Below are 23,679 nucleotides of genomic sequence, written 5' to 3'. Positions count from 1 at the left end.
CATAGGTAAGCCTATTAGCAGAGACAGCATATTCTATTCCCCCCTTTTGTTTTGACAATTGAGCTTTCAACGTTTGGTGTGCCCGTTCAACAATTTCTTGACCCTGAGGGTTACAAGGGATCCCTGTTTTAAGGCTAATGCCAAAGCACAAACAAAACTGAAAAAGGCTTTAGAGGTATAGGCCAGAGCGTTATCCATCTTGATACATTGTGGAATTCCTATAACAGAAAAGATATGTAAGCAATGGGCAATGACATCTTTTATCGCTTCCCTGGTACGAGCAGTAGCTGAAATGAAATGAGAGAAAGTGTCAATAGTAACATGTACAAACGAGATCTGCCAAACTTGGATATATGTGTAACATCCATCTGCCACAAATGACAGGTAAAAGACCTTGAGGGTTGATGTCAAAAGTAGGAACAGAGAAGTACTCTGGGCAGGAAGTGCATGTATGGACAATTTGGCAGGCCTGCTCCCTGGAAATACAAAACTGTTTTCTTAGGGCATCAGCATTCTGAAGATAAAGAGCATGGGATTCCTGAGCCTGTTGCAAAAAAGAAAAGTTGTTGGGTAGCAGCACTGCCATGAACCAATGGTCCAGGAAGGTTGCTATGAGCTCAGAGATGTCCTATAAACAGGGAGCAGATCATCAATGAATTAGGCCCTGTAACTGTAAGAATAAGTGAAACAATTCTTCATCCACTGTGTGAGAAATCAATGCTGTCTTGATTGTATGTAGAACCTGATAAAGGTAAAAACTATCTGTGTATAGATTAAAAGCTTGATTGGTCAGTAAAGAAATACCAAGAAGGATAGCATGCAGTTCAACTCGCTGTGTGGAAATTGAGGGGCACTGCTTTATATGTGTTTGGCCATCAGTAACTACAGCAGCCACTCCTTTTGCAGACCCATCAGTGAATACCAATGATGCGTTGGGAATCGGTGTTTTGCGCATAATCTGAGGAAATATAAGGGAGTTATTTTTAAAGAAATGAACCAATTTATCAGCAGGGTAATGAAAAGAAATCTGTCCGGTAAAGTCTGCCAGTGCTATTTGCCACTCCTCAGAGGATTGATATAACCAAGATAATTGTGATTTAGTAAATGGGACCACTATAACATCTGGTTCCATACTGAACAATTGTTGCATGCGAGTACGCCCTTTAATAATTAAGGCAAATACCAGGATACAATATGGTACAAGTACACGGAAACTAGATACTGGCAAATGTTGCCATTCCAGAGGTCTGTGCTCCTGCCACAGTAATGCAGTAGGAGTATAGTCTATGGCTAGCATAAGCAAGTAAAGAGGTTTAACAAGGTCCACTGGTGTGAACTGGGCAAGATGAAGCATCTCTGAAATCATCTGTAACACTCTTTTTTTTTTTAAATAGTGTTTTGATGAACACTGATTAAATCCTTAGGGTAACTTTTAATTTTTAAAATTTATTTACTATTTTTTTGTGTGGTATTGGGGTTTGAACCCAGGGCCTCATGCTTGCTAGGCAGCCACTCTATTACTTGAGTCACTCCAGCAGCTGTAACACTCTCTTTGCAGCTGGTGTGAGCATTCTAGGAGAGGAGGGATCAGAGTCTCCTCTGAGGATGTCAAATAAAGGCTTCAGGTCTCCTGTTGTCAGCCACAAAGTGGGTTGAATCCAATTGATATCCCCTAATAGCTTTTGAAAGTCATTTAAAGTCCATAAATTATCTGTCCTAATTTGTGGGTGTAAAGGTCTTATCTGAGAATGTTTAATAAGATGTCCCAAGTAAGAGTAAGAGTCTCTTTTTTGGGTCTTTTCTGGGGTAAGGCATAGTCCTAAGGCAGTTAAGGACAGCTGCAAGGCATCAAAAATAAGATTTAACTGATGTTCTTCTGGATGAGCAAGCAAGATATCATCCATGTAATGAATTATATAGGTGCCAGAAAACTGAGATCAATTTGGAGATATGGCTTAGGAAACAAATTTCTGACATAGGGTGGGGTTGTTAGCCATTCCTTGGGGCAAAACCCTTCATTGAAATCTCTGTGTAGTTTCCTTAAAATTTATAGCAGGCAAACTAAAAGCAAATCTCTGGCAATCATTAGGATGGAGAAGAATGGTAAAAAAAAAAAAAATCTTTTAAGTCTATAACTATCAAGTGGTAATGTAAAGGAATGGTAGTAGGGGAGGGCAGGCCAGGCTGCAAAGGACCCATAACTTGCATTGTTTTATTAATGCCCCTTAGATCCTGTAGCAACCTCTACTTTCCAGATTTCTTTTTTAGTACAAATATTGGAGTATTCCAGGGGCTATTTGTGGGTTCTATTTGTCCCTCCTGTAATTGGTCCTGTACTAATTGATGAGTAGTTTCCAGTTTCTCTTTTGTAAGGGTCCACTGATCCACCCAGACAGGCTCATCAGATAACCACGTAATAACATCAGCAGTTTGTGGTGGAGGAGTCATCAGGGCCCCTATGAAAAATTTTGATACCCCAGACCATGGCGATCAGGTTTTTGGATGGGCTCTATAGGCTGTGTTGTCCCTTGATGTTGAGCTCCTAAGCCTGCTCTAGGATCAAAGCCCTGGGGCAGCATCATCTGAGTGACTTCTTGATTGGGACTGAGGACAAGCAGTCCCATATCCATTAAGAAATCCCATCCCCACCAGTTAACAAGTAGATGGGACAAGATATATGGTTGAAACTGTCCACTGTTTCCCTCAGAGTCCTCCCCTTGGAGCAGTGAAGAGCTTTGATAAGGAGATTGACTTTGTCCAATCCCACAACAGCAGGTTTCATTGGCCAAGCAGCAGGCCAATGGGTCAAAGAAATCACAACATCAGCTCCAGTATCAATTAGACCTTTAAATTTTTTTTCCCGTTAATTTTAAGTTCTAGTTCTGGCCTACTTTGTCCAATTTGTTGAATCCAATAAGCCCTATCCAATGATCCAAAACGTTTGGCACCACGGGACTGTTCTGACAGGACCTTGGTAGAGCCCAAAAAATAAGGGATTCAAATCAATTGTGCTATTTTTTTTTTTGTTCTGGAGTAAGAGGATTGTTTTAAGAGTATGAGCCACGACCCTAATTTCTCCCTGAAAACCAGAATCTATAACTCCAGGGAAAACATGAAGGCCTTTCATAGTTAGACCGCTTCTGCCCAACAGCCCATAAATCCCAGCAGGGATAGCTTGGGCCCCCATTTCAGGGGTCAATACGATTCTAGTGGAGGGACTGAGGTCCAATCTGGCACTCCATGGGGTGGCTCTTTGAAGATCTGAAACCCTCCGTTTGAATTCTGAGCTGGCTTGAAAGTCATGGCTGCCATTGTTTGTAGGGGCCTGGCAGCTGGGCCCCCACGGTAGTTTCCCTGTGGTTGATTTTCCTGAGTGGGGATAATGGGCTGGCCATCAATGGTAAATCTTGAGTGGCACTGATTAGCCCAGTATCACCCCCTACCCACTTTAGACAAAGTACGAGTGGAAGCGGCACACTATTTGTGGTTGCCTGAGGCATAGATTTCTGTTGTTGCCCCTATCTCTGTGTGCACCATTTAGTAAAGTGTCCTGTCTTCCTGCAAACAAAACTGTTTCTTTGGGGCTGCCAGCGATTTTGTTGTATAGCTTTCCACAGCTGAGGAGGTGTCATTCCCTTCATGCCAGTGGCAATGGCCATTCCCTGTAAATAGGAAGGTCCTATATCTGCACAGATCTGACAGATCCGAATGTAGTCCCTCAAAGTTCCCCTCTTTTTATAAGGGTGGATGGCTGTTTGACAAGCTGCGTTAGCATTTTCGAAAGCCAACTGTTTTACTAAAATCATTCCTGCCTCTCTGTTAACTACCAATCTACCCAAAGCTTGTAACAGCCAGGATACAAAGTCCTGATAAGGTTCATCTGGCCCCTGCCTGATTTTACTAAGCTCCTCTTTTTTTTTTTTTTCTTTTATTATTCATATGTGCATACAAGGCTTGGTTCATTTCTCCCCCCTGCCCCCACCCCCTCCCTTACCACCCACTCCGCCCCCTCCTCCCCCCAATACCCAGCAGAAACTATTTTACCCTTATTTCTAATTTTGTTGTAGAGAGAGTATAAGCAATGACAGGAAGGAACAAGGGTTTTTGCTGGTTGAGATAAGGATAGCTATACAGGGCATTGACTCACATTGATTTCCTGTGCATGGGTGTTACCTTCTAGGTTAATTCTTTTTGATCTAACCTTTTCTCTAGTTTCTGGTCCCCTTTTCCTATTGGCCTCAGTTGCTTTTAAGGTATCTGCTAAGCTCCTCTTTTTAAACCTGAAGAGGGGAGCCTTCTCCAGGCCTGCTCAGTGAAGTTATTAACCTTTACATAAAAATCTCCAGGGAAATTTAATTGTTGCTGCACACTTCCCCATTGACCCTCCCCTGCCAGCTGGTCAGCACTTATAAGGGTTCTATGTGCCATGGTTTCTATCTGCCTGATCAAAACATCAGTCTTGAAACTCTGACTTCCACAACAGGTAGTCACCTCCTGCGAGGCATGCCTTAGCCATTGTCTTCCAATCTGAGGGTGGCAAGGCCTCATCAACAAGACTCTCTATAATCCCCAAGGTAAAAGGGGCAGTGGCCCCATACTGCACCACAGCCATTTTTAGTTCCTTAAGTGTCTTAAAAAGCAGAGCCTCATGAACCCTCTGATCATTTTGCACTCTCACCAGAAAACAATGAAACTCTCTCATATCCTCTCCAACCTGTCTAGCCTCTCTCATAACTTTCTGTAAAGGGGACAAACTACTGTTTCAGCCACTGCTGGCAACGGAAAATACTTGAGGTGATTTCGAAGAAGCAGAGGAGATGGCAGGTTTTGAAACAGACAAGGACTTGAGTAATTTTAGCAATTTGGGAGAATGATGATGATATTGGCTGCCTGTTCCTCCAATTCCTCCCCCTCCTCAGGGGACAAAGCTTCCGCATCAGAGTCATCAGCCTGAGGAGGATTGGGGAACTCACCTGGAGGGGGCAAATTTAATTCTGAAAGAGACACAAACAGGGAAATCTGAACATCTACCTCCTGCTTTGAGGTCTCAGCTTTTAGATGAGAAAATAGTCGTGACCTCATGGTGTGGATCAAGACAATCCCTAATTAAATTCCATCAGGAAAAAGCATCTACCAGGACGCAGGTAGGTCCTTTACTAGTATAATGGTCTTTTAATCTTTGACCAACCTTTTCCCAAGTTTCTAAATCGATGGTTCCCTCATCAGGAAACCATGGACACACTTCGTGGACATAAGACAAAAATGTTCAAGCGACTTTTAGTCACTTTACATCCTGGACCATGCAACATTGAAAATTTCTGTAAAGAGAGCCTGCTCTCTACTTTCTTGTTGCCCCATTTCTCTCGGTGCTGCTCCATAACCTGAAGCTGAAACTAAAACATATGTTCCGGTCCCTGTTCAGGACAACACTTGCCAGGATGACAGAGGTTCTTGACCTCAAAGTGCTCAGGAAGGGAATGAACAGACAAGACACAAATAGAGAGGACCAGAAGGCCAATGAACAACTGGCAAATTTTTTATTTTTGCATCAGGGTTATAAGCAGTACAAAGCAGGAAGTAATACAATGCAAAGAGAACTTCTATGCCTGGGAAAAATGCCCTCGCTCCAACCTCCTTGATTTCATAAACAAAACCCGGACCTCCCTAGTTTCATAAACGAAACCCAGACCTCCCTAGTTTCACCTAGTTTCAAATACATAAAACCTGGGCCTGGTTGCCAGGGACATGTCACCTTGTTCCTAACCTTTCATAAACAAAATACCTTCAGGTTAATGTTTCTTTTCTCCAGACAAAGGGAGCCACTCCGTGTTCCCTCAAAACCCCAGTGAGAGACATGGTGCACCTGTCCTTGTCAGGATCCTGCTAAGCTGCATGGACCAAGGTTTTTGCAGCTCATGGCTCCCAACAGGTTGATATTCCCTCACATGCTTTAGACTTCAGCCAACTTGAACTACTGCAGTAACAACTGGCTGATTCTCTGGGGGGCCGTGCACCCTCTTCTCTGGGACTTTGCTCCTGCTGCTTCTCCTATGATCCTTCTGGCCATTCCCATTAATCTTTCAGGGCTCAGCCATGATGTAACTTTGTACAAAAATATGTTCCCCAAACTCTTCTTTACCTCCACCCCTTCCAGATTGGTTTAGATGTCCTCTACCAACCCAGAGCAACTCTTAATCTCTTTGGATTTTAATCATATATAGACAGTCTCTATATATAGTTGCTTCTTTTCTGTCCATAAAGAACTTGGCACATGGTAGATGCTAAGGGAATTTCTGCTAATGAGTGCAAAGTGAACTAATAGACACTCAGACACAGTAGATGCTTAGAGATAAGGATGTTGACTGTTCCTATTGCACTCTGGCTAGAATGTGTTCTTAAGTCCAACAAGCTCACTCTTCTATAATTAAATACTGCACCTTAACTTTAGCCAAGAACTTTGCCACTGACTAGAAGGCTGCTACCATGAGCAAGTGAGCCTGGGGGAAAGAAACCTATCCCATTACCAGAAAATCAACTCAAAGCTTGATGCTAGTCCCAGTCTGTCCATCTTTTTCACAGACAAAAAATCTGCATATCTTCATTCCACATCTGCATATCTTCCTGTAATTTGCATAATAAATAGGAAGCATAGTACTTCAAATGTAATCAAATTACATTGTTTAGAAAACAGAAAATGAAAGCTCACTGGTATGGGTAGGTTAACCAAGATCTCTCAATAGCTTAATCATCCACTGGATGAATCAGTCCCCCATTCCTGCCAATGTTTCTGTCATGACTCATTTTGGTGAGCTAATTTTTAATCAAAAGTATAAGATCAGAGGGTGTTCACTTAAAAATTATGACAACATCCTTCATAGAAATGAAAATAAGCAGTATTAGCCTAAGCAAGTCCAATAATTCCTGTGCAAAGCATGAGCAACAACAACTCTTTTCCCTAGACTCCCCTTGCTGAGCCTTGATGATCTCAGGATCCCATTGTCTCCTAGTTTTGTCTCTTCAGTTATCACCATCCCTCCCTCAGGCTGCCAGCATGCCTCTGCTCCCATCCTAACAACACACCCACATAACAGCTGGCAGATTGAGTCCTCCGAGAAAAAGACAAGTAGACAAAGTTAGGAGAACAAAGGGTTTAGTGAGGAATAAAGTCTGTGAATGCCAAAGGCAGAGTTGTTCAGGGAGAGGGAGGGGAGGCATCTCCTGCTCAGTACACCACAGCTAGTCAGTGGAAGAGCTAGGACTGAAACCAATGCTTTGTAATGCCTGTGTCTTTCCCTGCACTGATGGTGTATTTGATTAACACTAAAATAATAGCTACTTACAGTTGTTTATTATGGGCCAAACATTCCATTTAGTGCCTTAATCTAAACATTGCCTATCTAAGAGGTATTATTTTTTGCTTTTTACATATTAGGACCCTGAATCACAGTGAGATTAACTAACACTCAACCATAACTAATCAGCCAACATGTATCAAAATCAAAAGCCACACCTGAGATGCACTTTGCACCCTGTCTAGACAGTCCTTTGTACTGTCTCTTAGATTAAAATAGTTTTATTCATCTTTGTACTCACACAACCTAAAAAATTACAGTCCCTTAATTATTTATAATCAATTAGTCATTAAATGTTTGCTGAATAAGTCAATGAAGTGCTCTTCCAGAATTTCTGTCTGGAATTATTGGTATTGTCATTTAGGCAAAAAGTGAAGTTTTTGAGATAATACTGTTTCCAGTGTTTTGCTTTTCTTTAACTTTATAGCTTTTATGCTAACACTCAAAATTCCTAGCATGCAGTATATTAAGCATACATACTAGAAGAGGTCCATGGGCCTTATAGTTGCTATTTTAGTGAAAAGCACTCAAAAAGCAGATGACTCTCAAGTTTCCATGTGGAAAGGATCACTGAGGCAGCTTGTTAAAATGCAGATCATTGGGACCCACCAGCCACTGAGTCATATTCCATAGTTCTAGTAGGATTCCTGGAAGCCTGCATTTTATGATCATCCTGAGTAAGCCCAATGCAGATAGTCCACAGACTACAGCTGAAGAACTCAGGTGGATCAGTGGGCTGTTATTTGGCTAACGAGAAATCTTTAAACACATAGTTCTTAAAAATGATAAACTCACTACTGGAATAAGATGATTTGCTGTCTATTAGTTCCCATAATGATTTTTAAAACTGCATGGTAACACCTGAGACCCATAGCATGATGTTTACATGTGCCAACTTAGCTTAATTGGATCCAGGTGGACAGAGCATTTCACAATGATTTAAAACTTGAAATTGATTTTTAGGGGAAAGGCTAAAGATCCATTTGCATATTCAGTGTTTATGTCATTCCCAAGAGCTTTATTTTTATATTATTATTGAAATTATGATACCTCCAAATGTAAGAATGCTTTTCTATTTTAAGAGAAACAATCTGAGAATGGAGAATTCAATATACATGATAGGGCCTTAGCCCATGTCCCTCCAAAAGCAGCTCTTCAGCTTTTACCTGAGAGATAATCCCAAGAGGCACAGATGAGACAACTGGAGACCAGGGTAGGGGAGGGGAGGGAAGGCAACCACTCAGGTATGACAAGAAGACTATCTTTGTGAGCAATGGGGATTCCATCCCACTGAGGCCTCTTTGAGGAATCACATAGAACACACTGTAGATTGCCCCATCAAGGGTAGTGAAGTTGGTGTTTGCCCAGTGTCTCCTCTGTTGGTTAGGATAGTCCAGGATCAAAGAGGTGTTAGATCTCCAGCACTTGGAGTGAAGGCAGGTCAATAAGCAAATGTTTCTCAGATTTCCATGTGTCCAGGATACTTGGGGTGGAAGTGAAGACTAGTCAATAAGCAAATGATTCTCCCCTTTCTATGTGTTCAGGATACCCAGGGTGCCCTCTGTACTAGTTAAACAAACTTTTTGAATGCTACAAGTGAGCAAGTAGAAACACAGGCACAGGAAACTGTCTGGCACATAGGTACTATTCTTTGTAGCCATGGAGGGATATGGGTGAGCCCAGGAGTGATGACCCAGACATCAACAATAACTATTTCAAAAAGCTAGGAGACTTACCTGTCTTACAGGTTTTAAAAATGCCTTCCTTAAGAATTTGGATCACAAGCTAGTGCTAATTATGGGGGATTGTATCCAGAATTCATACTACCACTTTGGACAGTAGAAACTTCGGTCTGGAAATGTAGTTTAAGAGACCTAGGATTAATAATGCTATCCAGTGTTTAACAAGCAAATGCAAATCCGCTGTCTGAACTTAGCTTCAATTTAGGTTAATAGATATTGTGGAGCCATTGATCAACTCATCTCAAATCCCCAATGTTATGATGTAGAAAAAAAAAATCTTCAAATCAATGAACTATAATGGTAATAACTGAGCCACAAAATAGACACAATCTTTTTGCTACATAATGAAATTTGAGTACTTTTCCTTTCTTACAAAGCATGTTCATGTGCAAACAGGCCCACAAACTATCACAAATCCTCAGTCTCTTTATAACAAAGGCTACATCTTGGTGTATGAAAACCTGTTGTCGTTCTCCAAAGTTTACATTCACACAAATAATCAATGTTCTATTGAAAGTACTTAAATAGTAAGCAGATTACATGCAACAGAACCAGAAAGTTAAAATTGAATGGTAACTTTTAAAGTAACCATTCCCATCTGTCTATGAGAAAAACAGAAGATAGGAAGATGGTCCTACCTCTAGCTGCATGTTGAACTTTCAAATTAATTTTTTAAAGCAGAAATGTCTATCTAATTCTATAAAAAGGAAAAAATTAAACTCTGTTGGCTGCCTCCCCCAGCTTTAAAAAGCCTGGTATTCAGGCTTTTATTTGACAATCACATACAGATTGGACTACACTTTTTTGTTTATTTACTTTTTAGAAAAGCATTGTATCCTGTGATCAATAAATAAAAATTGGATGGCCTTCTGCTCAACAGTGAATTGTTATCTTGCTGAAGAGGTTATATGACAGGATCTCTAGTTTGTACATGAACAAAAAAAGGATTAAGGTTTCTTTGTCTGAAAGGAAAATTCTGGATGCTATTTTTTTCTATTATGGGGAGTTTCCTGAATTGTCTCCTAGAACAAGTTATTAAATGTCAAGAGATAAAGCAGGTGCAGGGCCCATTATTTAGCATAGCCAGAGCCCATTCTCTCATCAGAGGCAGTGTTTTCACACAAAGAATGAAGTAGGCCTGACAACTACAGGAAGTTAAAGAAGAGGCTGTGACTGTCTAAGTGAAGAGGTAGAGGCAAACCCCAAAAGAGGGCTGAGTCCCCAAGTTGTCAAAATTCTGGAACAAGCAATGGATCCATGACTGTGGGAAAGACCAGGGTACCTGGAGATGTTAGCACTCAGGACAAAAGCAAAATCCAGCAGTCAGAAGTTAGTCAATCTTGAAGGAACATGCCAGTTAAGATGTGCAACTCTCAGGGTTCTGGGTGTCCCAAGAAGTCCAGGGAAGTCAGTTCTTTGATGACTGGTGTTGAAGCATAATCTCAGGAAGATTCATTGGTCTTGGAGGGTCGGTAGCATCACAGAGCCACCTACTGTGATTGCCAACCACCTGCATTGCTGGGGCCTGAGAACCTCTGCTGCCCAAGGAAGTCATGAATCCTTGTGCTGCCTCCGTTTTAGAGTCTGTTCCTGGCATTCCAACCAAGCCATTACGCATCCCTGACTCCAGTGGTCAGGGATTAAGATCCCAAGTGATCTTAATCTGGTTTTCCAGAGCGAGGCCCACATAGTGAGCCCATCTTTGAAAGAAAGCAGAATCTATCCACCATACTAAACTACCTGACAAGGCAAGACCCTGTGGATCCTGCAGAAGGGGAAATCCTAGCACACCTCCATTGTACTGTATGCACTGCTGTGATGGCACAAACCATGGGGACATCCCTGACATGTGACAGGCACTTACCCTCTTCACTATGAATGTGTTTACTTAGCTGTGCCTCCCCCACAGCATCTCAGGGATATGGAAGATACTCAAGTTCAATTCTTACAAGTAGATTGGAGTTGGCAAGGCAGCTCTGTGAAAGCATTTGTGGAGCTCCTTCAAGATTTTAGCTTCACTTCATCTGACTCTGAAAAGTCATCCCACCACCATCACTAGTATTGAGGGGGAAAGGGGGAACAACTTACTCCCAGCTTCATCACTGGTAAGCTGGGGCATTCATGCCACTTCTCTAGAACCCAGTGTTCACACCTGTGAAAGGGTTTGCTTAAACTGGAAGATGGTCAAGGGTCTTTTTTTTTTTTTTTTAATTTCTGGAGAAAAGCAGCTTTACTCAGACAATAAAAGACAACATAGACACTTGTTCATAAGCTTATAATCGAGTTGGTCATGGTGATACAGGCCTGTAATCCCAGCATTTGGGAAGCAGAGGCTAAAGATCATGAGTCTAAGGCCATCCTAGGCTATGCAGTGAGACCCTGTCTCAACAACAAAAAATACATATATACATATAGATATATACATATACACATACATCTAGATGTGTATATATACTTATGTATACTTAAGTATTACATATATGCTTATAATCTTAAAGGGGGAAAAATAAATCCCCATGCAGGTAACTTCTCATGGGTAACCCTAAATTCTCTTTAGAAGGCTTCTGAGTTTAATAGCAGTATTAGTTATGTGTTTGGTGAATGCAGCCTAGACAGCCTTTCAGCTGTGTCTATATGTTTGCTCTGGTAGTGATAATACTCTTGAGGGTGTAAACATGGTTAAATCCAGAGTAGTTCAAAGAATAAGATCCCAGTATCTGTGATAGGGCTTAGTGAAGACAAGTGGAATGGAAAGTGGGCTTTAGTTGAACACCAGGTATTTGAAAACTTTTCCTAGTGGGAAAAAGTCTATCATTTTTCTTTGAAGCTGAAAGAATTGGTATTGAGGGGCTGAGACCAGAAATGGAATTAGCTTAGCAGAACTGAACACAGTTCAAGTTCATAGTCCTCTAGTGCCTCTATGGGTCTGCACATTGTTTCTGAGATACAGCTTTCTTCCTGGGCATAGATTTTTGTTTATTTGTTTTGTTTTGTACTTTGGTCATGGGCAAAGGCAATGTGCTAAACTTATTAAGTGTTTAGAATAAATTGTGCTACTTAGGAAAATGCAACATACAAAAAGGGCAAATCTGGAAATAAGGTGAAGATCCATAATTAAGAAGGTACAGAATTAGTCTTTAACTAAAGAGCTGTATACATAATCATACAGGATTTCAACCTAAGAGGACAGAGGTGCTTTCTCTTGAGACTTTAAATACATATGAAGTTTCTGAAAATTCAGCCTTCATTATTTCCAGAAGTAAGTTCCTTCTTATGAAAAATTTCACATAAAGAACTATTGAAAAGACCGAAGCTGCCCCTACTGAGGCTCCTTACATAGATAAAGCCCTATTAGAGTAAAAGAATCAAGAGACTCCTCTGGTTTAAAAAAAAAAAAAAAAAAAAAAGGAAAAAACCCACATATCTCTATGTCTCCCCAGGATCCTGCTGGGTACATATTTAGCTGGTTGCAGCAGAGAAACAAAGGCACTAAGGATGTGTAGCTGTGTGTTTGTTGAGGGGAGAAGGAGGTGGAGACACCCAATTTGTATTGTTCCTGCTGGAAATACACTGATCTACACAAGCTCTGGCAGCCCCTGGCTAAGAAGGGCCTCCTTGTAGTCTTCATTCCTGCCAAGTCCTGGAGGGTGGGGAAATGCATAATGAGGCTGAATAAGAATTGGATGCTTAATTGGGGCCTGGATAGGAGAAAACAAAAGCCATTCATGTAGAATGTGATCAGAATCCAGCTCAGTTAAGCCAAGTATGACAATACGTATGTGGTTGTGTCAGAAGAGCTGAAACAACCTCTGAGCTTTCAGTGGAAGGGGGATAAGGAGGGGTGAAAGGTAGTCTGGTCAAAGATGTTAAAACCTGAGTCCTTCAGATGGTTGACACATGGAAGATATTTCTATTTATCCAAATGTTCAGCATGGGTGCATCATTCATATAGCTCCAACTTTAATGTTATCTCATTCTCAAAGGTTTTTCTTTAATCCCCACAGAAAAGATGGCTCACTTTTCTCCTTTGAGCCTCTGAGATTCCTAACACACCCCTTGCAGGTTGCCCTTGTGGATGTTTGCAACCTCCTCTGCCTCAGCTAGTCTGTGATCTCCATGAAGGCTACAGTATACCTCACTTATTATTATTTTTTTTAGATGTATTTTTATCAGCATATTATTGTTGAACTGGGGGTACATTGTGGCATTTACAAAAGTGCTTACAATATTTCTTAGTTAGATTTACCTCCTCTATCATTCTCCTTTATCCCCTTCCCCCCATTCTTAGAATAGTTTCAGCAGGTCTCACTCTTCCATGTTCATACACGCGTACATAATATTCGCCCTCCTTCACCTTTTCCTTATGTCCTCCCTGCTTCCGCTGGTCCCAAGCCCCAGACAGGACCTGTTTTACTTGTCCTTCATTTTTTTATTTTATCATATAATTCTTGTACTGGGGGTACATCATGATATTCACATAAGTGATTGCCACATCCCTTAGTTAAATTCACCCCCACCATCACTCTCTTTTATTCCCCCTTTCCCCCATCCTTAGAATAGTTTCAGCAGGTCTCTTCTTTCATTTTGATCTATGCGCACCATAATATTTCCACCATATTCGCCTCCTTCGCTTTTTCCTTATAGCTTCCCCTGTCACTGGTACCAACTCCCAGATAAGACCTGCTTTACCTTCCTGTCTTCTGTTTTTGAAGAAAAGACATTTTTGTTTAAGATCTCTGTACAGAGTCTCATTATGACCTTTCCATGTATATATGTATTGTATCCCAAATTGGTTCATCCCCTTGTTTTTTCCTTAAGTCCTCCTCTTCTTATGGTGATTTAAACAAGTTTTAAAAATTCCATATTCATTCTTGTGTAGAAAGTACATCAACCATATTCACCTTTACTTCCTTCAGTTACCCTCCCTTCCCTGTTGAAGTCCTCCCCTTAGTATGACCTGTTTTTCATTCTTTTGTTGTTTACGTGTCTGTTCATTCATTTTGTATTTTGCACATCATAGGCACTGAGCTCTCTCATGGACTTTCTTCTTTTTCTAGTACTGATAAGCAAACCCAGGTCCCCCTAGACGGGTGCTCTATGACTAAGTTACATCCCCAGCACCTCCCCACCCCCTTTTCTGTGTTCTTCTTGTTATATATTGAGAAAGTATTGTTATTCTGGTAATTTCCAAACCATTCTCAAAGTGGCCATAGGAAGGCACATTGTCTAATTAAACATAAAAAAGAGATTTGTCCATGTTAGGATCTCAGGCCCATCCCCACTTCCATCACTGCCTTTCATCTGCTACTAAAAACTGCTCTGGCTTTTAATTAGGGTAGAACATTTGCAATTGATACATGAAGAGGTGTGTTGCCATGGAAAAAGTCTATCATAGGAACATTTTCCACAAGTATGTTTTAGTCAGCTTACTCATTCATTATCTTACTTTGGAGAGGGACTGCAGGTGTGTGTTTATAGTGTTTGTCTAAGTGATTGAGGTGTACTGGTCAAGTAATGGCAGCTTTAAGTTGGAGCTATTTAGGAGAAAATAGAGTAACAAAGGGATTGCGATTAATTGAAACTTCGTCTCAAAGAATTTAGACTGAGTATAAATTAAGTGTTTCAGTCAGCTTGGGTTGCTACACAAAATATTATAGACTGAGCAGTTTAAACAGAAATTTATTTGTGGTAGTACTGGTGGCCAGAAGTCCAAAATTATAGTACTATCTAGCTTTGTTTCTGGTAATGTCCTGCTTCATGTTTCATAGCCAGTTTCCTTCTTGCTGTGTCCTCACCTGGCAGAGGGAGAAAGAAATGTCTCTTCCTCTTCTTATAAAGCCACAGTCCTGGCAGATTAGGTCCATCCTTATGAATTCATTTAACTTCAATGATATTCATAAAGGCCCTATCTCCAAGTACAATAGCATTAGAGGTTGGAGCTTCAACATATGAATTTGGGGTTGGGGACACATCATTCAATCCATAATATCAAGCCTGATCACAAATATCATTTGAAAAATATTTATGATGTCAGTTGCTGGCAACAACCAGAATCAAAAACGTATATACCTGATCTCGGATTTAAGAAGGTGGTTTGAAGGCAGATTTCAAAACCACTCTCCTTGAAATGTGACAATACGAAGGCAGAGAAGTAAAACAAACAAGGTCACACCTTTAATAGCTACTTAAAAGGCTGAGCTTGAAAGGACTGCAGTTCCAGAACAGCTGCCTTAGCCAAAATACAAGTTTGCAAGGCCCCATCTCAATGGAAAAAGTTGGGTATAGTGGTACACACCTGTCATCCCAGCAACAGCAGGAAATGCAAAATAGAAGAATGGAAATTCAGGCTGGCCTGGGCAAAAGTAAGACCCTATCTCCAAAATAGCCAGAGCAAAGAGGCTGGAGGCATATCTCAAATGGTAAGATGTCTGCCTAGCAAGTGTGAAGCCCTAAGTTCGAACCCCAGAACCACACATGCTTACATGCACACACAAAAATACAAAGAAGATCAACAAAAACAGTTACCAAATAATGGAAAAAAGGGCTGGTAGCCAGCAAAAGGAAAAAGAAACTTCCAGAAATGCAAAAGAAATGAACTCGGCATTGACCAACTCATCTTCTGTCTTTAGAGGCTCAGAAATAATCCCAGATAAATTCCCTAACTACCATTTACTCCCCCATTTGGCAGAGGAGCACCCCAGGAAATTTCCACAACAGCATGAAGTCAACCATAAACACTTTTTATTCCTCTTTTCCCCAAAGAGACTGCAAAACCCAGCTCTCATTCTCCATTTCAACACCACCCCAAGAGTTTGCAGAGAGCTCATCACCTGCTGGTTTGGAAGGCTGAGAGAGAAAACAGCAAAAGGGAATAGAGAAGTTGCAAGGTGAAATCTTTCTCTTGAAAAGTCTCATGGTGAATCAATAAAACTATCCAAGCTGGCTAAAAAGCTCCCCACTGTAACATGCAAAGGTGCAAACAAAATGGGGTGAACCTGGGCTAAGCAGTTGCACACTTACTGATCAATCCAATACAACTAGTGTGATACATGCTCTGGCAACCTTTCTCCTCCCAAAGAAAGTGTGTACTGTAGGTAGCTCCTGGAGCACCAGCAGGCCACAGACAGGGAGAGAAAGTAGTACAATGCTAAAGAGCACACACTTTGCTCATCACCTGCAAACACACTAAAGCTATAAGGGAGATAGGAAGAACCAAACAAGCATACAAAAGACAGACAATGCATCTATTATGGAAGAAAACTTAAGCCAAGAAAAAGATATTAAATTTCTCTAAAATGAAGGGAGAACTAATTGATGCTCCAATGGGCAAATCATGTTGCAAAAATCAAGAATTAGCCTAGAAGGTAACACCCACGCACAGGAAATCAATGTGAGTCAATGCCCTGTATAGCTATCCTTATCTCAACCAGCAAAACCCCTTGTTCCTTCCTATTATTGCTTATACTCTCTACAACAAAATTAGAGATAAGGGCAAAATAGTTTCTGCTGGGTATTGAGGAGGGGGAGAGGGAGGGGGCGGAGTGGGTGGTAAGGGAGGGGGTGGGGGCAGGGGGGAGAAATGAACCAAGCCTTGTATGCACATATGAATAATAAAAGAAAAATGAAAAAAAAAATCTGAACAAAAAAAAAAAAAAGAAATCACCCCCAAACACAGTTTGATAAGTTAATGATTTTCACAGTTATCTTAGCAAATAAAAAGTCTTAAAACTTTTAGAAGAAAACATAGTTGAATTTATTTAATATACCTTAGAAACAGATAACAATCTGCAGAAAATGTTTGCAATGTATTACAGAAACGAGTTTAATTTTCTTAATTTATGAACAATACATAAATGTCAATAAGAAAAAAAAAACAAGCAACCAAAAAGGAAAACTAGTAAGAGTTATTCATACTTACTTTCATTAGCAATTTCAAAGCAGTGTGAAAGTTATCATGTATAACTGTTCTTTTTGTTTTTAGGTATTACCAGATTTATTGAAGGATTATAATTCTGTAATTTCTGCCTTTATTTCTGTTTAGAAATAAATTCATATCTTTAAAATTAGCATGTATTCATTAACTTGTAATTTGTTTCAGTTTAATTTTCATAAGGCAAGAAGATTTGCATAATAACAAATCTTTAATTCAAGAAAGAAAGGAGGATAGAAAAACAAGGCAAGAAGGAAAAGAATGAGGATATAAGAATAGAAAAGGAAATACCTACCTACTGGAAAGGAGGAGATTGGAAGGATCATGGTTCAAGGCCAGCCTCAGTTAAAAATAAAAGTTATCAAGAGCCTATCTCATCAAATTACCTGGGTGTGGTGGCATAATCTGTAATCCCAGCTATGTGTGAGGCATAAGTAGGAAGATGGTTGTCCAAGGCTGGCTCTGGGCAGAAACATGAGACAATATCCAAAAAACACAAAATTCTGGCACAAAAGGGCCAGAATTGTTGGTCAAGTGGTATAGAGCCTGCCTAGCAGGCACAAGGTCCTGAGCTCAAAATACTGCCAATAAATAAATAAATATAAATATAGATAAACAAATGTAAAAAGGAAGGGAAGAGGAAGGGAAGAGAATGGATAGGAGAGAGGATGAAGAATCTAGACATCCTACATGCTAAGAGGTAAAAACTAGAAATGCCTTTGAAATGCAGGACAGTAGGTTAAATGCATCTGACTTATTTTGAATGACTATGGTTAAATAATTTAAACATTAGCTTTTGACAAAATAAAACAATCCATTACTGGCAGTTATGGCCTGTTTCCCACCAAAACTTAAAACAAAAAGAAAAATAGATACATATTTAGAAAATTTACATCTGAAATTTGAGGTTTTTTTAAAGAGGAAGACCAATTTATCTTTAGCAAATTGAAGTCTATCTAAAGCAAGAAAGAGACTGAGGCATTTTATTCTGAATACTTAGTTTTTCATCTTGAACTTAAGAAAGCTAACTATGAATAAAAAGTAATGAAAGAAAACTGCAATATGGAAGAGCAACAGTGCTTTCTTTTCTGAGATTTGATATAGTGTAAGAGAGACTTTTTAAATAATTTTAAATAGTGTTGTTGACTTGAGTATGAAGATCAGTTTGTATTTGTGCACCATAGTGTAGCATAGAGATTCAACCTGGCTTCTAGTCCTGTGTTTACACTGACACTCTGTTCTTCCTCATTAAATTGGTCTTTGGATTCTTGACCTCAATAGTGAACTTGACAGTCTAGGGCAAAGTAAGGTCTAATTGAGCTCATCTTCCCTAACAATCAGTAGCTTGAAAGAACTAAAGTCTCATAAACTCTAAATTGGTGTCGATGTAAATGGAATAATACACTACATGAGAAGGATACCCAGTTTGTTTTTCCACTTCAGTACCATTATGAAGTCAACAAAATGTAGCCTAAGAAACTTCTCATCTATATAATAATAATTCAGTATTTCTTAAAGTTTTATACATGCATCATTTTTGGTAGATGATTTTAGGTGATATGGAGATTAACATACTTATTATCATGAATTAAGATGTAATTAGGTAAAAATCAATCTCAGGACTTCATAGCTATAATTTCTGTGGGATAAAATTAAGAAACAATGTTAGGACTAAGACCATTAAAAGCAGTATGTGTGCTAGCTAGCTAGCACCACAATAATGGAATATATGAAACCATCTTCAATCTCAAGGGCTTAGAATAAAAATCTTCTATTGTTTTGCTCATTGTTATTAGGATAAACTACAAGTAGTCTAGGCCAGGAAGCATGTCAGGCTGTGAGTTAAGTCCTGGTCTCATCTTAATTGGACCAGATGCTCCATAAAGTATGTTCTTGTTGGGGTAAAAGGTAGGAGCAGAAGAGGCAAAGATCCAGTTTTACAAATGTATTTCAAGTCTCTACTTGACTGCTCTGCTATTATCTCATTGGCTAAGCAAATTTCATAGCCAAATTCAATGCCAAAGGACAGCAAAAGTAGACTCCTATGGAGGTGGCAGGTAGGAAAGAACATTTTTGAATAATCAGTCCATTATTTCAATAGTGAAATTGGAACACAGGGCAAAAGCTGACAAGGTGATTCAAGAATGTTCCATTTGAATCAATACCACTTACTTCATTCAATACTACTGAATCCAACAGGTCCTACTCTCCATACCTGTCATATTACCTATGCAAATACATTTTTGAGAAATGATTATTTCCCATTCTATTTATTGTATGGGATTTACTGTCAATATATATATATATCTCCAAAGAAAATCTTAGAGGAAATTTCAACATCTCTCTTTATATATTTAAAAGTCTGATTACTGGCACTCTGAATACATCATGATATGTTTTCTTCTGTGATGAGAACTGCATTTTTCACTGTTTAATGTAATAACACTGACCTTCAAAAGGCTGCTATAATGAAGGCTTTGAGAACAGTTGAAGTTGATCATTGAAAATAAAAATGACACTAAATGTCCCAAACTCTACTTCAACATCTTTATTTCCTGTTAGGAGCCCTGAAATATACTTCTTGTTTGTATTCAAAACATCAGCAATCAAAATAGGGAATGGTCAGGAAAACTAGAATAACAAGCAGTAGAGCCAGTTTTTGTTTATCAGATTCTTTTATCTATATGAAATGAACTCATTTCTCTGGTGGAACTTAGTTGCTTTGCTCAAAAGTGTGAAGCCATTAGAATAATTTACATGCATGTCAGAATAACAAATGTCTGTTGTTCTCCCCTTTTCCAATACATGTACATGTACACACATGCACACAAACAAATGCATATATACATTATACACATGAAAGTTCAAAGAAGCATGCTAATGCACACACCATATTCATTCACAATATTAAATACACACCAGACACACCTTTTAGAGTTTTCAAAAAGCAGATCTATCAAAAAATGTTTCCCTATGCTCACAGTATGAGGCAGTATATAGACCTAAAACTCTGCTTTCTTTTCTGTTTGTTGTGACTCTCTAACCTGCCACTGCAACTTATGCTAACCTGTGTCAACCCAATAGCATAGCCTGTGACTTTTTACACATTCCCTTGTAAGATAGTGACGTCAAAAGTACAGACATGGCATAAGCAAGTTGAAAGTTTGTTGTTTCCGATTTGCCTTTCAGATTTTGCTTTCTTCATCTTTCTTTTTCCTCTTATCTAGCATTTAAAAGTATTTTGTATCTCTGTTCATTACTGGTCATTGTTTAACAGACTACCATGCTGCCTATTCAATTTAGAAAATTCTCCATGATTCGAAAGGGGTTTTTCCATAGTAATGTCACAAAGCTATTACCACTGATTGTTTCAGGAAATGTCTTTGAATGTCCTTACAATCAGCTACAGATACCTTTAGATCCCATAAAAAATAAGGAACCTAAGAAGAAAGTCAAGGAAGTAATGTTCCAGTACAATTAAGTTGATTAATTTTCCTATAAGGGAAAATTAAATGATTACTATAAGGTAATCATTTCTTATGAAAAAAATGCTGATAATGTTATACTTTATTTAGTCCTGATAGAATCCCAGGGACTTAGATAAGGAGTGAGAACACTTTGCAGTCATTTTACTAGTGAAAATGTCAAAGCTTTAGCATGCTATGAGAGTTGGTAAAAATCATTAAAAAGAATATTCAGTGACTATCCAAGATATTGGTATCTTGCTCATTTTCTCTTGGGTTCCCTGTCTTTTTCGTTATTATATATATTTCTTTATTCTGTACAAAGATCCTTTGCACTGTCTTAATGTTGTGTTTTAATGAACTTATATTGCTACTTTTAACATTTTCAGATTGCCAGTATTTTTCTTAATGGTTAGTGTTTTATCCTATATAAGAAACATTTGCCTAAATGATACGCTCTTTTTCCTTTAAAATTAGTTCTATAATCAACCTGTAACTTGATTTTGAGTATTATGGAAATTACTACTTTAATTTAGGTCTGCTGTTAACAAATTCTATTTTTATTGAATTTTTTAATTTCAAGGAAAATTTTGTTGGACATGGAATTTTAGTTTGAGAATATCTCCTTTGGTACTTATACAGTGTCATTGTGTCATCTCTGGATGCCATTATTTTTGTTACAAATTTATCTGTCTCATTGCTACTTTAAAGATGTCCTTTTTTAGTAGATAATTTTATATTTTTTCTTTAAACTTGATTTTTAGCAATTTTATAAAGAGTGGCCTGAGGTTTGTTAACTTGCTTAGTGTTATGACCCTGTTAAAATAGTGGTTTGATATTATATGGCTCATTAATTTGGGCAAATTATCATCCATTATCTCAAATTATCATCCATTATCTCTTTTGTTTTTGCCCTATCACACATAGGTCTCCTACATTCTCATCTGTGTTTCTCATTTATACTTTGGTCTTCACATTTTCTCCTGATCTAGTTTTTAGTTTACTAATCTCCTCTTCAGCTGTGTCTATCTGCTATCAAATTTACCTATTGAATCCTTACTATGTATTTTTTCAGCTCTAGACTTGTCATCTGATTTTAATGGTGCCTTGTTCTCTGATTAGCTTCTTTGCCATGAAAATTCTTCAACTTGCATCCAATTTCTTAAACACATTGATCATTATTTTAAAGTTTTGGCTACAATATCTAGGTCTTTGATATTTGTATATGTTGTTTTTATTCTTAGTTTTCAGTGATTTGTTCTTGTACTTCTGGAAGGCCAGGTATTTGTTATTAAATACTGAACACTGTGTTTGAAAATGTGTAGGGATAATTTGAGGCTCTGAGTGGTTTTAATCTTCCTGCAGAGAGGATTTATTTCTGCTTCTGACAGGAGATGGATAGAGCTGAGAACTATAATCTAATGAGAAATTTTTAAAAATAAAAGTTGGATAAGCTTTGTAAAGAGCTAATCTATTCCAAATTCATCTTTGCCTCTGGAGTATAACCATAGAAAAGTTGAGGTGCTTATCAGGGTGCCTCTTCCTCAACAACCTCTGACCTTTTAAATTTTGCCTTCCCTCTATTCTCAAGACATCTGGAAGCTTTGTTCAAATCATTGTCACATGTAAAATGTCAGTTCACCATTTTTCACCTCTTCAAGTTTGTGCTGTACTCATGGCTCTCTGAGTGCCTTAAAATAACTGTTTTTAATAATCTGTCTAGCATTCCTATTTATTCATGGTGGGAAGGTTAGTCTTCATCATGACAGTCAACCTTAGAAATCCCTTTCTCAATGTTATCTTAATTTGCATTTCTTTCATAATTATCAAAGTGAATCATCTTTTTACATATTTACAGGCAATTATTATTTCTTTTATGAATTACCTGTCAAGTTGCTTGAACATTTTCCTATTAGGTTGTTGACCTCCATTTCTATTTTTGAAGCTCCTTATATTAATGTTATTAATTGCCTATGACAAAGGTATGAATATTTTTGTTTGATCTATAACTTTTTGATAACTTTTAAAAATGTTTCTTATTGTATTTTCCATCCAAAAATTATGTTAAAATTTTATATTTAAATTTTTCCATATCCTATGTTTTGAGTAATAAATAGCAAACTTTTCCTGCTTCCAGTTTAGAGGATTCCATTGATGGTTTCTTCTGCAATGTGTTAAAGGGATGTGCTGAGCAACTGAAAAGGATATATTTTCTGAAACTGGCAGAGTAAGGAAAGGTATGATAAAGTGGTGACAAGTCCAGCTGAAAGTTTGAAGTTTTGTTTTCTTTCACCAGCCTTATCTTCAGGAATGACTAGAAGAACTCAGGGGCACAGCTACTCTATGTTGTCTTTATAGGGCTCTCGTAGACACTTTTTCCTTCTTGTGTTTCTTAGACTTTCTCATCTAACCTCACAACATCAGTATTATTATACCTACACGTTTACTTCACAATATTCTGCACACTCAATGCAAAAGTCTTTTTGGCATCTCCACTTACATGATCCTTTATTTCAGACCTGAAATCTCAAATGGCCATCTTAATCTTGTCCCACTCTACTTCATTTTATATCTTCAACTTCTGACCTCCCTACTATCCATATACCCAGATAAGGGTTCAGTCATCTCTAAGTCATATTTCATGATTGTCAGTTTCACTAAATAAATATTGAGTACAAACTCAACCTCTGAAGGTCTCTTCCTATGAAAAGATTATTAACTGCATCTTTCCAATCCTTGTTTCATCCTCACCAACAGGCACATCACATTTAATATACTCTCTACTGAGTAAGTACTCATATAATGAAAATGAATTTAATCTTCTTTTTAAAAATAATAAAAACTTTAAACTGTTGGTTTCCTAGAATTTTGCCTGCATCTATTTTTGTATTTACAAATGCCTTTGCTCCTCAGTTGAGAAAACGTAATAGATATGTGGCTAAGAAATAAGAGATTATTGTCTTTTTGAACATCTAGAAAATTTCTCATATGAAAACCAATCCCCTTCCTACTACATTTAAACATGTTAAACAGTTTCAACCACAGTAAATAGATGACCCTCCTTCTGCAGCTGTACAGATAGAAAGAAAATGAGTCACAACCGAAATCAAGGTCAGAGTGGATACTAAGGAATCCAGAATAGGAGCACCTAGGTTCTTCTTCAAGGGAGGTGATAAGTCATTCATTTGTGT

At 38.5% G+C, this 23,679-nt stretch overlaps 1 protein-coding gene across 9 annotated transcripts in view; it reads left to right on the top strand.

Annotated features, from left to right (window-relative positions):
- Nucleotides 1-23,679, top strand: part of Macrod2 (mono-ADP ribosylhydrolase 2) — a 2,131,419-nt gene that overhangs the window by 2,080,828 nt on the left and 26,912 nt on the right. The window lies entirely within an intron of this gene.

This window comes from Castor canadensis, chromosome 5, assembly GCF_047511655.1.
Source record: "Castor canadensis chromosome 5, mCasCan1.hap1v2, whole genome shotgun sequence".
In the NCBI taxonomy this organism is placed as follows: Eukaryota; Metazoa; Chordata; class Mammalia; order Rodentia; family Castoridae; genus Castor; species Castor canadensis.
Note: the sequence above shows the minus strand (reverse complement) of the source record. Positions and strands in the feature narration are given on the sequence as shown.